At 40.4% G+C, this 5,690-nt stretch overlaps 1 long non-coding RNA gene across 1 annotated transcript; it reads right to left on the reverse strand.

The window, feature by feature from the left end:
- Positions 1 to 2,741: 2,741 nt before the first annotated feature.
- LOC117824867 lies at positions 2,742 to 4,887 on the reverse strand. Its single transcript, XR_004633737.1, has 2 exons — positions 4,050 to 4,887; positions 2,742 to 3,929 (listed from the first exon to the last, which is right to left on the reverse strand). It is a non-coding gene; the product is annotated as an uncharacterized LOC117824867 (long non-coding RNA).
- Positions 4,888 to 5,690: the final 803 nt, after the last annotated feature.

Here is a 5,690-nt window from a genome sequence, read left to right on the forward strand (position 1 = left end):
TTTGTGTCTACTTACTCAGATACATGGACAAAATGGTTTGTCAAAGGGAAATTGCAATTATAATAATAACAAATTCACCAACGCAAACCTGCATGATGAAGTAGCATAATAAAGAAAAGCTAAGGGCGCAAAGAAATTATGTTTAATTACTTATTAAGCCCTTATTTTTATGTGGGTTGTTGCAGGTTTGAGTAGCAAAATATTCCAGTTTTTTTATTTTCTATACAACTTAGGTAACGATTATTTATTAAAATATTACAGGGCAGCAGGAATATATTCATCTGTCTATTGGTGCATTCAAAGGTATTTTCAACATTCCTTTTTGATACAATTTTTTTTTTTCTGTTCTCATTGATTCTTCCGGAGCACCTAATATAAACCATATGTTGCGTGTTTAAGTCATGTTGAATGTTATCATGCGTAAACCTAAGGGGAAATGATGGAACTAAGCAGTGGAATAAAATGCAGTCCCAGAAGAATATAGCCTTTACCTGACAGTAATCCAAACCTGGAACCAGATGTAAAATCTCATGAATGATTCTTGTTTCAAAAATGTCATTGAATAAAATTCTTAAATTAAATGTGTGTACTTACTAACACTTCAGAGATGCAATACACAATCTCAAACACTTATAAAACACACTTGTGCAATCAGTTAGCTGATAATATGCCAAACTTATTTCCAGCAATCAGATCACCTGTATGTTCATAAGTGCATTTGTTCGGCTGTGTGTGTGATCGCTACATTTAGTTCCTGCTTGCTTTAAAACCTCAACATGCACTTTTCCACTTCAGGGCTAAGGGTCACAGAGGATTGTGGGAGCACGCTGCGCCACGGGCTGCGGTTGCGTCACCGCCAATATTGAGTCAGGTGCACTCCCAAGGATCTCACTGCCAGCTGCCGTCGAGGCAAGGGATAATCTGCCTAAGCAAGCTTTCACATGATTTTACCCACTGAGAAGAATTTAGGGGAGGTTTGTAAACCTCTTTCAGGCCCGGCCTTGGAGCGTCTTCCTGCTTTGACTTAAGAGGCGAACAAGAGCCGGACAGCAGACACCACACAGAGAATACTTCAGATTGAAAAAAAATCTCTTCTCATTTGCCTTTATTCATGCATGCACATACAAATGCACACATCAGCCCTGGTGGCTTACCTAAAAACCTGGGATACATGCGTCTTCTCCATTAGTGCTTTGTTCTCGTACTTTCTATTTCAAAGTATGCAAAGACACATCTCCCATCGCTCCATTAGCCATTACACTGAAAGCACCAGGAGATGAGAAGAGATAAGAAAATAGATCAGATCTTGTATGGATGTCCTGAGGGAGAATAGCTCAGCTGCAGATAGAACGCAGAGTAAGATTTATCTTTTAAAAAAATACGGTTACTGTGACCTTCTCCATAAGGGCTCGATGGACTTAAACAGATGAAGTTAATCTACTAACAGCGAGGGGTCAAAGTCAACGGCCTGATGTCTATACATGCTGTGCAAGATGTGACTGGTATTACATAGTCTAAAGGGCACCGGCAACCCAATCCTCAGAGGAAAGACTGTGTCAGGGAGTCTTCAGCAAACACGCAAAGCTCTGACTTTTGGCATTTGATGGTATGGCAGGTCTAATTACAAAATTGTTTTTAGGAAATAAAGACCAAATTTTTTTCTGCAGTGCTAAAATATGCATCAAACCAATGAAGAAAAAAAGTATTCTTGCTTAAATTCACTAGAGTTGTAGGAAAAGGGATTAAAAAACTGTCTGACAATTTAATATAAAGAAAAACTTAGGAGGATGCTTTGGAAAATAAAACCATAAAACTGCTAACAATTAAGATTGATGGCCCCTAAGTTAGCCTCTTATTTTCAAAATGATTCATTTGACATCCCTACAGATGTGAAAAAAGTTTTTATCTTCTTTCCCCCTCAGCCTCTCTCTTATCTCTCACTGGGTTTCTGCAGACCCACAACAGCTAGAACAGATTAGAGCCTGCTGAGATGTTCGTGCGCAAACAAACCCTCAGCAGATGCTCGCCTGATGTTGATTAAAAGACTTTGAAAGCTACAAAACAGTTTATTATTGTTACAAATTATTGGCTGAATAAGAGCAATTGAGAATAAGGGCATTTGCCCTTTTGCAGCATAGATATTCCAATATTTAATAGCATAAAAATGTCTGAATGACAGTCATTTCTCACCATGATGCACAAGGGTCACTTGGATTTTCTGGATTCAAACCCACCAAAATAATGAGACTGTTTTCTGCCATTAAAGGGAGAAAAGTGACCAAATATGACAGCCGTGCAGGTTTAGACAGAAATGAATCTCGACTTAAAAACAAAAGAACAAAGAGAAACAAACAAGGGTTTAATTTGTGATGAAACTGCTCTACATTATCATGCTATATCATGCAGTACTAGTCACCATCTTATCTTCAGCTGCAGTAGACTGCTTGTGTAAGATCTTGCTTTTGCTGCTCACAGAGCAGCTCACACCTTCAGGAGATTACTGTTTATGCTTCCTCTGACAGCATAATGTATGTCTCACCAGGAAGTGTGTTATTTAAGTCCTTAAGGCTGGAGCCCAGAAAACCGGTGTGCTGTACTTCAGTCTGAATACAAGATGACTGACTTAGAACCCTGATGTGGAAAGAAGGGGTCCTGCGTTATCCACGTTATGGTACGCTATCCTCCTTTTGACACAGTTACATACTTGAAAAAAAAAACGATCAATGCTTTTATATCAAATAATGATTTGAAAAAGCTTTTATTGATTTAAAATGGTCCGCCACTTACACTTACAGTTCGAGTTGCATCCATACATTTAACTCTGTAGCCTTCTGGAGATGATTTAGCTGTTATAACTCACCTTAATAGGAGCATTTACACTGATGAAGTGAAACAAAGTGAACAGGACCCCATGGATAAGTGTAGCAGTACTTGAATGAGCGTTTCTGCCACGTCACTGTCTCTGTCAGTGTCTATGACATTTTTTCCCCCTCTCATCCGTCCTTACACACTGCTGTATTCTATACTATGGTCTGTTTGACTGTTTGCGTCATGTGTCTTCAATTCTGAACATTCCTCAGTCGTGAGCTCTAGTTTAAGTGTCTTTAACCTCTCCCGCCATTGGTCAAGCTCAGGGTGGGAAGCTCAAATGTTCTGGTGAACTTCTGTGTTCTAGTTTTTAGTCGTACAAACACAGGGGATCTATAGATTGTCATTCGACAGTTTAACATCCCTATATCAACTTGTCAACATGTACATCTCAGAGTAAAACAGCATATTTGACAACCACGCTACTTGTAGACAACAGCTATTAGCATTGAATCTTTTCTTGGCTAACTTTACATTAGCGAGGAATTCACTCTATTAATCAACAAAGTGATAAAAGCTTATAGCTACTCCCTGTTTAACGTACATATCAACTAGTTAGCCGCTCAATGCTAATGTCAGCTGTTGTCCCACCTTAATAAATTGAACTGAATTTGTTTTTTTTAACATCAAATAAGACCATATATCCCTTGAGTTTTTCAAAAGTCCACCCTTATCATTATGTCAGAGTAAAATGGCAGCTGCTTAAAAACTAAAGAGTGAAAAGTCTCAAAATCAAAAAATGTGTAAACCACAAAACCTTTTTTAAGTTACAGGATTAGAAAAAAGCTTAGACTCAGGACCTTGTATGCAATTTTGAACTCTTAATAATAGTTCCTCTGATGTAATATAACTGTAGTCTGATAATCAATGTCCTATCATTGATGGTTGACTTGGTGCTCCTTTGATGATGCTCCTCCATCTCCCTGTTTGCAGCAGCAGTCTGCTCATCTCCTTCTAAAACGCTGCTCAACTTGCTCACCCTCACCCTGCACAGCTGGCACAGCAGCTGGCTCCAGCACAGGTACACATCACCTGGGTCTGGTGGCATAGGTGTGGCACATCTGGATGTGAAAGAGGAAACGAGAGAGGGAGGGGTGGGTTCATACACACGCACACATGAATTTAAAGATACAGTATAAGAGCAAAATAAATAATATTTCCATCCTGTCGGATCATCTTACTGTAGGTGCGTCTCCTTAAAGCCTCATGCATCCTTCCTTCCTTCAACAATCCCTTAATTCACTCACAGGAGATTCCCTGGGAGCGGATCAAGGCGGCGAGTCACTGACCTGAAAATAACCTACACAACATACAAGGTCAAGGCGTGACCCTTGTATCTAGTGTTGTGATGCGTAAGGTACTGGCAGTGCTGTCTGAAGAGGATGTACAGGAGAGAGTGGTATAATCTCCATCTGTGCTTCTCTTGTGCGTGGGTATTAATGTCGCTGGACTGAGGGAAGGCGGGGAGAGTTAAAGCACAGACAGGTGAAGAGAAGCCGACAAGAAGATAAGACGATTGGGTTACAGACTAGGCGCTAGGAGCCAGACAGCGTTAAAGATGGACAGAACAGAAGTCAATGCACTTCAGCCCGGTTCTTGCATTCATCTGCGATCGTGGAGTGTTGAGTGAGAGAAGGCTGCAGAGAGAGCATGTGTGCGAGCGGGAGAGTAAGCCGGGGCATCTGGTTTTGTTAAGGCCCCAGAACATTCCTTCCCTCTGTTTGGCTCTGGCTGGCAGCTTTTAAAGGGACACGCTGGCTCTCATATCCGGCTCTGGGCATTGCCCTCTCTCTTGAAGTTTTGGTTTATGACTGCTGAGGGTCACAGGCAAGATGTCCATGTCTCTTTTTATGTGTGCTCTTCTGCATGACACTCTGGGCTATTAGAGCAGAGAAATGTTAGACGGTTTTATGTGTCTGCAAAAGCAGAAGCATGGTGATGACAGGACACCTTTTTGCTACTATTTGCTCTGCTCCTTTTGAAGCATCATTAATAGATATCTTTTTTCTACAAATTATGTAAATAAAAAGAAAATGTGGAATTTGCCAACAAGGTGAAGTTGATCAGTCTCGTGTTTATAATTTGGTCATTTTTGGTCTTTATAATATTTTTATCTTTGACTGTGATTTCTGCTCCATGAGCTTGCAGCATTAGCAAACAGCTTCTAAACTCGTCTAGAGCCTTGTGTTTCAACACTGAGGATTATCTTTCACGTGAAATGTCACTGGAAAATAATGAATAGCTCAAGATCCATTTCAGAAGTTTGTTTGTCCTTTAAATCTTAACAGGGAGTCAGATTTCAAGACAGGAAAAAAAGACTGTCAAAAAAAGTGAAACCAGTGCTGACTAAGAGGTGTTTTTTGGATGATGCAAACCAGGTGAAACTTTGAGATGAGCCAACACTGTACACAACATTACAACAACATATCATTAAAACAAGTACTGCACAAGTGTAGTTAAAAAAAGTAATCCAAAATGACACAGATAAGTCCCCCTGATGCAATGCTTTTGTTACATGATACAGCAGGAGTCATGGTGTGATTCTCAGCACATGAACATGCCGCATAAGTAACAGGTTTTCATAGTGTCTCGACTCTTTCGAATAACTTAACAGGCTGGTTATCCCCGTGTCAGTCTTGGTGATGGAGGCGTCTTCGGTGCAGAAAAGAGCCGACCACAACAGTTCTTCAGCTGGCAGCTTTAGCTGGTACATGAGGACATAAAGCTTGCCAGTGAAGAACTGCTGTAGGTCTGCCAATGAGCACTTAAACGAACCAGAACCTGCAGAACAATATGGGGATAATATCATGGATGTTGTCCGT

This window comes from Notolabrus celidotus, chromosome 14 (assembly GCF_009762535.1).
Source record: "Notolabrus celidotus isolate fNotCel1 chromosome 14, fNotCel1.pri, whole genome shotgun sequence".
In the NCBI taxonomy this organism is placed as follows: domain Eukaryota; kingdom Metazoa; phylum Chordata; class Actinopteri; order Labriformes; family Labridae; genus Notolabrus; species Notolabrus celidotus.